This window comes from Panicum virgatum, chromosome 7N, assembly GCF_016808335.1.
Source record: "Panicum virgatum strain AP13 chromosome 7N, P.virgatum_v5, whole genome shotgun sequence".
Classification (NCBI taxonomy): Eukaryota; Viridiplantae; Streptophyta; class Magnoliopsida; order Poales; family Poaceae; genus Panicum; species Panicum virgatum.
Window position 1 is genome coordinate 3,276,774 of NC_053151.1, and position 10,751 is coordinate 3,287,524.

Genomic DNA, 10,751 nt, shown 5'->3' on the forward strand with positions numbered 1-10,751 from the left:
TCGTGTCTAGAGCAGCTAGTCCCCACCTCCTCTTTATAGGGCTGCGCGACGGGGGCTCACCAGCCTCATCTTGGGCTGGGCGTCCCCGATCAGGACGCGAGTCAAGGTTCGGCCCAGTCGTTGGACTGGCCCGGTGGAGATCAACCTAACAACAGACCCTCGTCAACAATGCCAAGGATGCTGGAAGACTAAATCTACCAATCTCTCAACATGCTGGAACTAACTTCCCAATTGTCCAATATGCTGATGATACCCTCCTAGTGATGGAGGCCTGCCCGACTCAACTGAATGTCCTTAAAGAAATTCTTCAAATTTTTGCTAGCTCTTCTGGCCTCAGAGTGAACTATAATAAGTCCATCTGGCTCCCCATTAATTTGTCTCAAGATAAGCTGGACCAGTTGTCTGATCTCTTTGGCTGCCAAAAAGGATCATTTCCTTTCACTTATCTTGGAATCCCCCTTGGAACCTGCCAGCCCAGAATTGAAGACCTGCTACCTCTAGTTCAAAGAGTGGAAAGGCACCTTATCTGTACTTCAAATTTCCTAAGCCAGGCCAGAAAATTGGAGATGGTGAATACTGTACTCACATCCACGGTTATGTTTCACTTTTGTATCTTGAAGCTCCATAAGGGTGTCATTAAGCAAATTAACAGATATAGGAAACACTGTCTTTTGCATGGCTCAGACATTAACTCTAACAAGCCGCCCAAAGCTGCTTGGGCAATGGTTTGTCTGCCAAAAAGGGAAGGAGGTTTAGGAGTCATCAACCTCTCAACGCATAATGATGCCCTTCGCCTAAAGTTCCTTAACAAATTCTTCAATAGAGCAGACATTCCCTGGGTGCATTTAGTTTGGGAAAATTACTACAGCAATGGAAGCTTACCTGGTCAGCAAAAGAGATGCTCATTTTGGTGGAGGGATGTAGTCAAGCTCTTGGATCAGTTTAAAGGAATTGCTCATGTCAACATCGGCGATGGTTTTTCAGTTTTATTCTGGCAGGACTTATGGAATGGAAATGTTTTTGAACATGTCTACCCCAAGCTCAGGTCATTTGCAAGGAATCCTGGCATTTCATTCAGTCAATTTACTGCCACCAGTTTACTTGACAATTTTAATCGGCCCCTATCTGTCCCAGCCCACCAGCAGTTGCTAGAAGTTATTACTTCAGTTCAAAATTTGGAGAGAGTGGAAGGAACTGATCAATGGACCTATATTTGTGGATCAGGCAACTTCTCTGCAAACAGGGCATATAAAGCTTTGATTGGCCACCAAACTGTCCATCCAGCTCTCCTCTGGACTTGAAAAATAAATGTCAGATGAAACACAAAGTGTTCTTCTGGTTGTTGCTTAAGGACAGGCTGAGCCCTAAAGATCTTCTTCAAAGGAAAAATATGGCCCTTGATTCAATAACCTGTGAAATGTGTATTCTCCAAAGACGAGAAACTGTTAGTCACCTATTCCTTAAATGCAATTTTGCTAGAGCCTGTTGGGAGAGTATTGGTATTACTTTCATTAGAACAAGATCTCCTTTTCAATTCTTTTCCAGTATCAAGAGACAACTGCAGGTTCCTTTTGCAATGGAAATTTTCATTATCATGTCATGGAGCATTTGGATCTCAAGAAACAACTGGACGTTCAAGAATATTGGCCCCTCAGTTCAAGACTGCAGAGATTACTTTTTCAAAGAATTTCAGCTCACTACTCTCAGAGCCCGATCAGATCTAGCAGATGATATGCTATCCTGGCTAAACTCTCTTTAGTTTTCTTCCTCTTTGTTTCCTTTTCTTTTTTCCTTTTCCTTTTTTCCTCTTATAATTTTTGTACAGAACTTCTTTGTTTTTAGTAAAATTTTTCTGTAGGGGCTTGCCCCTCCAGTTCCCTAAAAAAACAATTAAATTCACTTTGTGGTGACGTGGAAAAAAGCTAATGCAACATCCAAATTCACGTGTTGCAACATTAAAAATCCCAACATCTAAATTCACTTTGCAGCGACATAAAGAATCGAGTCTGAAACACTGAACAAAGGTTATCTCAACACAAAGAATCACTTGATGCAACACCTCGTGTACAGATCGGGGAAGGCCTCTGAAGGACCGGATCGGGTGCCCTAGCCTAAGAAGGGGAGGGGGTGAATTAGGCAAGTTAAAACCTTAACATATGGCTCCAACTAAATTGCACAATATTAAACTAAAACATGCTATTTATATGTGCAACTATGGCTGTTCTAGTGTGAAACCCCTATCCCAAAAGAGTTTAGCAACCTATAGCCTTTCTTATCAAGATACTACTCTATGAAAGTAAAGGCACACAAATATTGCTAGTAAGAAATGCGGAAACGTAAGGAGCGGGATAGGACGAAGCAAACTCTTGACGCGGGTGTTTATCCCGTAGTTCGGTTAGCCACAAAGGCACACCTGCATCCACATTTTTGAAACACTCACTAAGAGTATTGCTTCTCGGCAATCAAGTCTCTCCCGAGGACACCGAGTCACCACGGTCACCTTGATCCCGATTTCCACTAAGGAGCTTCTCCATAAAGGATGGGGGTCTTCACGTCCCCCGCACAAGATCGTCCACGCCGCTCCACACCAAGTCAGCAATGAGATCATCACATGATTCTACAATAACATTCTAAAAGCATTTCTCATTGCAAGGGTTAGATTCATTAATTAAATCTAAGCAAGAAGTTGAAGCATCTACTTTAGAATTTGAGCTTGTACTAGGGGTAGATTGCTTGGTTTCCAAAAAGTCATTAGCATCATTAATGCTCTCAATTTTTAACTTGAGCTCTTCATGCTTCTCGCTAAGCAATTTAAATTTACATGACAAATTTTCATAATTTGTAGCGAAAATAGCATTAAGATCATTAAGAGCATTAAGGTTTTCAATTTCATTTGATTGCTTCTTAATAACTTTTTGGTACTCATGAACTAGTTCAAGAAGCTCATCATATGAAGGAAAAACAGAGTTATCATCACTTACATCGCTTTCCATACCTTGGGCCATAAGGCAAGTGTTTGATGATGATCCCATGTTGGTGCGGGTGGTGAATTTCTTGTTTGATTCATCACTTGAGTTTGCGCTTGATTCTTCACCACTGCTTATCCATTCACCAAAAATGACGAAGGGCTCATGTTGAGACTTTTTCTCCTTCTTTTCTTTCTTCTTCTTGAACCTCTTCTCAACCTTCATAAATTGATGGTGAGGTCCATTCTTGAGGAAGACCATATACCCCACTGAGTTGATTTCTTTCAAACAATTGTTCATCTTCTTGACTTGCTTGTAGAGGTTGGGGTTCATTGGCTCTTTTTCATCATTTGAGGAGCTTTGGCATGCCTCCTCTTCTTCCTCTTCACTTGAGCTACCTTTGATGGCCATCATCTTGACTTGCTTGCATGCAAGTACACTATGTGTTGGTGAAGAAGGTGGCGCTCTTGGCTTAATATCATGGCGTAGCTCATGGGCGATCACCTTGTTAAGGACTTGATTTGGTGTCAAGGTGTTGATTTCCTTCTCATAAAAAATTGTGATCACCAAATCATAGTCGGACTTCAGTAATGAGTGAATGATCTTGCGAATGAACTCCATATCATCAATTTTCTTCACACCTAAAGAGTTAATCTCATTCACAAGAATATTCAACCGTGAGTACATAGATTCGGCATTCTCATCATCAAGTTGCTTGAAGCTATTTAGTTTATCAATAAGAACATGATAATTTTCATTTGCAACATATTTTGTGCCTTCATGATTCTCACTAATAGTTTTCCATAAATCTTTAGCATTTGATCAAGCAAACACACAGTTAAACACGGTGTCACCAAGAGAGCTCAAAATAGCACATTTAGCAATAGCATCATATTGCCTCTCTTGTTGACTTTTGCTTTTCACTCCCTCACTCGTTACTCTCCAAACATTTAGGCCCTTTGCTTGGAGGTGTGATTGCATCAAAATCTTCAATCATTGGAATCTTGTGCCATCAAAACATGGAGGACGTCCTAATGAATCCATCCCTTCCCCAAAGAGCTAACTCACTAGGCGGTGAAGCATAACCGATCAAATGAGCCGGTAAACACAAATTGCCAATGAAATTGGCTTTCTTTGTGAGAGAGGTGAGTCACGGCTCTGATACCAATTGAAGGACCGGATCGGGAGCTCTAACCTCAGAGGGGGAGGCGGTGAATTAGGCAAGTTAAAATTTTAACATATGGCTCCAACTAAATTGTACAATACTAAACTAAAATATGCTATCTATATGTGCAACTATGGTTGTTCTATTGTGAAACCCCTATCTGAAACGAGTTTAGTAGCCTATAGCCTTTCTTATCAAGATATTACTCTATGAAAGTAAAGGCACAAAAAGATTGCTAGTAAGAAATACGGAAACATAAAGAGCGGGATAGGAGGAAGTAAACCCTTGACGCGGGTGTTTATCCCATGTTTCGGTTAGCCACAAAGGCACACCTACATCCACGTTGTTGAAGCACTCACTAAGAGTATTACTTCTCGGCAATCAAGTCTCTCCCGGGGACACCGAGTCAACACGGTCACCTTGATCCCGATTTCCACTAAGGAGCTTCTCCACAAAGGATAGGGGTCTCCACGTCCCCCGCACAAGATCGTCCACACCGCTCCACACCAAGTCCGTGGGTCGTTGACGTTGCCAGCGAGCCTCAAAACTCCAAGGAACTGGCACACCAAGATATCTTGTTGGTTTAACAAAGAACCACAGCACAAGGGCACAAAGCCTTACTCTCTCACTCTCTAAAGAGCTAACCTTTACACAACACTCTCAAAGTGTGCTAAGGACTAAAGATATGAACACTAAGCTCTTGGATGGCTTGGAGATGTTCTTAGGTATGGGTGTGATGTTCCTGAACTCCAGCAAACATGAAATGGCCGGGGGATGGTATATATATAGCCCACCAATACGAGAGAGCCGTTTAGAGCCGTTACCCAATTTTCTGCCCAGGCACCGGATAGTCCGACGGTAGGGAACCGGTTCATCCGGTCACACTGCGCCCTGAAGTAGCCGTTAGGTCTTCTGACGAGTGATGTAGGTGTCACCGGATAAACCGGTCAGGGGTCGTCGGTTCATCCGGCGTGCGTCGGTTCATCCGGTGCTGAAGAAATCTTCAGCTTGCTGCTGACGTCATTGCTCCGACGCATTACACCGGTGCCCGTCGGTTCATCTGGTCCTGAAAGCTTTTGTTTCAACCCGACTGACAATGCCTCTGGTCAATACTCCGGTCAATGCTCCGACGCTCTAACTTGGCACCGTTGGTTTATCCGGTCCCACTTGGCTTTCTCCACGTAGCTTCGCACCAGTGCAGCCCAGTTTCTCCGACGCCCTTGCGTCGGATTATCCGACGCTCACCGGATAGACCGGTGCCCTTGTGTCGGTTCATCCGGTGCAGCTGTTCTCTGTTGAACTCGTCCATTTCATCATTTATTTGAGTTCTTTCTTCGTGTTTTATTTTGCTTGGGCTTTTTACTTCATCCCTGGGATCTATAATTGTTCACTTGACAAACTCATTAGTCCCATTGATTTTGTTGTTACTCAATCACCAAAATCACAAAACTATGGCCTAATGGGGCCATGTTCCTTACAGCCTCCATCTGACCGTGCACAACAAAAATTACCTCCTGGAACATCAGAAAATTAATAGCCGAAACATAAAAAAAGTCACATGTTGCTCCTCTTAATTAACCATGCAACATCTAAAATTACCTCATGCAACAATGGGAGTCACTTAATGCAACATGATGGTTGGTATGCATTTTTTTTCTTCATGCAGCATCCAAATGCATCTGCAGGTTGGGGATGACTACAAGAGCACTGGAGGTTGCCTCTGCATCTGCCGTAGGTACTTGCCTCCCCCCTACCACCAAAATCGACGCCATCCTACTAGGGATCGAGCTCCTCACCACCCAATTGATACCCTACTGCAAGGGCCGAGGTTCTCATTGCCAAAAACTGGTGCCCAACCACCAAGTCAACCTCATCATCGCCCAAATCATTGAGAGGTATGATTTAAAGAGGTATGATTTAAAGAGGATCAGAAGACTGAAGTTCTGGCTCCTGGGCTGTGTACTTATTGAGAGGTATGATTTCACTGAACCCGGCTTCAAAGGGTTTGCTTACTTTCTTTACACTATCCTAGATTTCACTCAGAACAGGCTGTTTGCTGCCTGCTTTGAACACCCATGACTTAATTGACTGCATGAGATTTGAAAGTCTAACCAATAGATGTTTATACAAACTATAAGTTCTCAAGTGACCAAAGGCTCTTTGTTAACCAGCTTAAAATATTATTTTTGTCAAGATCATGAAGATTCTAGAGTCTGATGATAATCATGTTTTTTCTCCTATTATCATATTTAAATTTTTTTGACACCCATGGCAACGCACGGGCCATGGGTAGAACAGTTTTTGCTTGGGTCTGAATTCCACCGGCTGTAAGCTGAACTCATCTAGCCTTTGTGCTATATTCAGTTACTTTTGGTTTACGGTTGTGTAATTCAGATGCGCCTTTTTGATCTTCTTGGATGAACGTGAGGATTTTTACTTTGATAACTGGTGCGTGAATTGAGTGTAATACCGAATCATTCTGAACTGGATATTCTTACTGCACACTTATAGATTTGCGATGGTGCAGTGCTGCTTTGTCCGTGAGCCATTGCTTTTCCTAAGATATCTACTACTTTTTGCGTCTGATGTGTATAGTTTAGTTTAATATATCTCAAGATACATGTATATGCTCACAAATAATATTTGCGCTCGGCAGATCAGAGCTCGTGTAGTGGCATGTCGCTCTACCGTTCACCTCTGCACCAGGTAATAGGACAGGCTCTGGTATCTTATTGTACGTGCATGCGTTTGGGTTTCACAATTGAACGATCAATTGCAGTTAGTTTTTTTATGATGCTAATAAGCACCCAACATAAAAGAGCCACACCACAAATCATCGTGCATTCTCCTTTCAGCTGCCATTGCAGCAGCTTGTACTGGACTAAGCATACTCATAATACAAACCAAAAGTTCAAGGTTTCTATTTATTTAGCTTGTCCTATTGTGCTATATATCTGTAGTCCACCAGGTCATGTGAATTTTCTAGCAGTAGAGACAAAATATTTTTTTAGGGTCCTTTCTGTGCATGTTAGAACCAGCTACCTAAATTTTTTAGGGTCTGTACTAGCTTCTTTCTGTGCATGTTAGAACCAGCACGCTACATAAAACCCTGCAGTAATCAATCAACTATGTATTTATTCAGACTTGTTTTCTGATAGTGCCATGATCTATTGCAAAATTCATCTGTACGAACTGTTACCTGAGTTCCCATATTAATGTCGATGTACTTGAGCCAGGTTTCAAGTACTTTGATCTTTTTCCGGCTTCTTTGTTCCTATCAGTTAGTAGCCAACAAGTTGTCAAGAGAATTTAAACTGATTTCAGAATGCTGCATTGATCCCTATCCATAAGCTGTGAGGCTAATCTGTATATTTTTTATGGTGCTGGAAGAATCTTCACTCTACTATTTGAGTTGATTTGTGTAGCGGTATATGAGGATTGCACATTAGCATGTTCACTGAAGGAGGTGACGATGTTTCAGGCTTGCAGGAATCCAAAGGGCTCCTTTGATCAGCTCTGGTTTGATGCTGGTGGTTTCTGCCTGTCGGATCACTCCAAGGCAAACCTGATGTCCACTGTTATGCCCGTCGGATCACAGTTTGTATGCTCTGGAATTTGTATCCGCTATAGTGCTTGAGCTATTTAGCTTCTATCGGTTTGGCCTGTTAGAGAAGACCTGAAACTCTTGGTCATTTTAAACTACTCTCTACTATCGATGAATATACTATGAATATTGTTATTTGTTGGCAGGTTTACATCTTTTTACATTTGATTTTTTTACTCCCGTAGCAACGCACGGGCATTCAACTAGTGGTGTCTTGAATGGGTGATGGATCCGGTCTGATCTATTCCACCTCTCCACAACTACTCTTCCATCCTTGGTGGGGGCTACTGATAATTTCAGACGGTATTGGTACGCCTGCACCTCGTAGCATTTCCACAACTAGCTTGAATGTTTCACCCACTCTCTCTTCCTTGTTCACATTACTAATCTCTTTTTCTTATACATCCCAACAAATTCTTCACTGAAACCTTTCTGCCAGCTGGATGAACTAGACACTCCTTGAACTCGACCTTGATGCTTAGGGTTTTCAAGTGCCTAGGTGAGAACATCATTTTCCCTAACATCAGAAAAAGAACCATCGCTAGCTTCAGCTGCAATGACTTTTACCCTATCTGCTAAAGCCGACACCGAAGGGGAACTGAATGATATATCTCCGCTTTCAGTCCTCTTTCCTGATCTAACCTACAAATATAGCCTTGATCGACCAGAAAATTACATCCAAGAGTTAATGTTTCTTGTAATGGACAACTTATGCCTGTTACTAATGGCACGCTATCTAATTTCGCATTTCACGTAGTGTGAGGATGATCTTTTTACTATGAAAGGCTGATCACGGAGAGGAATCAGCAGCAGGAACCAGGAAGTGGTACAGCAGGTTGTACTAGAAACTGAGGGTGATATGACCAAAAAAGATCACTTACGAGGGGAGCAAACAGTGGCCGTGGGTGTGGGTCGTGCTGCGTCGCGTCCTCACCACGCTTTTCGTCGAAAGGGAAAGCCGGCGGGAGCAAGAGCAGGGGAAGAAGTGCCAAATTCATCCCCACAACCTCTCTCTCTCAGCGACCGCACCGCCGAGGATGCCGCCCTACCGCCGCCGCCGCTCTAGCGCCACCGCCACCAGCGCCGCTGCCCTAGCGCCGCCGCCTCTTGCGCTGCCGCCCCTTTTCGCTCCTTTCTCCATGTGCTTGCCGCTGCGTTGTCCTCCCCAATGCCACCGAGTCGTCCTCCCCAACGCTCCCTCGCCCCCGTCGTTTTGCCCTCCCCCACGCTTCCCCACGTCGACCTCCCCCTCGCTCCGCCCGTCCAGGCGCGCTCGCAGTCGATACAATACCAAACAAACCACCTCTACAGTCTGCATCCAAAGTGTTTGATGTTAGCCTAATGGCAGAAAACGGAAGCAAATCCATGCTCCCCCTCGTAACAACAGAGAAGAGCTCCCATCCTGGTGAAGACGAGAAGAACCTTAAAGGGGAAACTCATAGGCGTGCGGGGAAGGAGGTGGCACAAGCTAGCAAAGACAAAGAGAAGATTGTTCTGGTCGTCAACTTGTCCAGTGTTGAGGCAGGACTGCCGGTGCAGTCCTGCGAGAACCAATGAAGCTCATAGCGTGGAATTGCCGGGGATTGGGTAATGGCCCGGCAATTCGTAGCCTTCTGAACCTTCAGAAGGAGGAGGACCCAGATATTCTCTTCTTGTCTGAAACAAAAATGGATGTGAGGCGAATTAAAGGCTTGCGTTGGAAGCTGGGTTTGACGAACATGATAGTTAAGGATTGCGAGGGGAAAAGTGATGGTCTTGTGATTTTTTTGGAGGAAGGAGATTAATCTCCAGCTTCGTGGTGTTTCTCGCTTCTACATCGATTCAGATGTGGTGGAAGCGGATGGATTTGTTTGGCGATTTACTGGGTTCTATGGTGAACCAAAAACCAGTCTGAAGGATTTATCTTGGAAGGCGCTTAGAGTACTGAATGCATCTCGGCGGCGGCCACGGTTGTGTGTAGGTGACTTTAATGAAGTTTTGCTAGGTTGTGAGAAAGAAGGAGGCCAGCCAAAACAACAGAGTTGCATGGACCGATTTCGAGAAGCTTTGGATGATTGTGCTCTCACGGATCTGGGTTTTGTGGGGGATCCCTTCACTTGGCGGAATAATTGTCATGATAGTGATAATTACATCAGAGAGTGTTTGGATAGAGCGGTGGCGGATGATGCTTGGTGTTCTCGGTTTCCACATTTTCGGGTCATCAATGGAGATCCGCGGCATTCGGATCATAGGCCGGTTATTGTGGTGGTCAATGAGGAGGTGAGGACTACGACAAAGCCAAGAGGGCATGCTTTTCATTTTGAGGCTGGCTGGATACAGGAGCACTGCTCGACCATTGTAAACAATGCCTGGAATCTCACAGTTCAAGCTCGGGAAGGAGGTGTGGTGGATGCCATCAGAGAAGTTGGGGCAGAGCTATGGGATTGGAGCAGAAATTTTTTGGGAGATCTTGAGAAGAGAATTAAACGAGCTAAGAAGGACTTGGAGGAGTGTCGGAAATTTGTAATTAATGGGCGCAACATTGCTAGGGAAGAAATTTTGAAATATAAGTTAGAGAAATTGGAGGTGCAACGGGAGTTATATTGGCGCCAAAGAGTGCAAGCCCATTGGTTGAAAAATGGTGATCGTAATACAGATTTCTTTCATGCTTATGCATCGGAGAGGAAGAAAAAAAATAGAATAAACAAGCTGTTGAAAGAAGATGGGGTGGTGGTAGAGGACGAGAGGGAGATACATGGTCTTGTTACTAACTTTTATAAAAATTTATTCAGCAGCTGTGCGGGGACTCGGTTTGATGAATTATTGGCTAAGGTCCAACCTAAGGTTACAGCAATGATGAATCAATTCCTGCTGACAGAGATCACAAATGAGGAGGTTAAATTAGCTCTTGATGGCATGGGGGATTTGAAGGCGCCGGGAATGGATGGAATGCCTGCTCTCTTTTATAAACAGTTTTGGGATATTGTAGGCAGCGATGTAACACGAGAAGTTAAAAATTTGCTGCAAGGAGGGAAGA

At 43.8% G+C, this 10,751-nt stretch overlaps 1 long non-coding RNA gene across 1 annotated transcript; it reads left to right on the forward strand.

Annotated features, from left to right (window-relative positions):
* Positions 1 to 6,045: 6,045 nt before the first annotated feature.
* On the forward strand, positions 6,046 to 7,880 carry LOC120680588. The gene is made up of 3 exons (XR_005677733.1): positions 6,046 to 6,104; positions 6,788 to 6,837; positions 7,613 to 7,880. It is a non-coding gene; the product is annotated as an uncharacterized LOC120680588 (long non-coding RNA).
* The last annotated feature ends 2,871 nt before the right edge of the window (positions 7,881 to 10,751 follow it).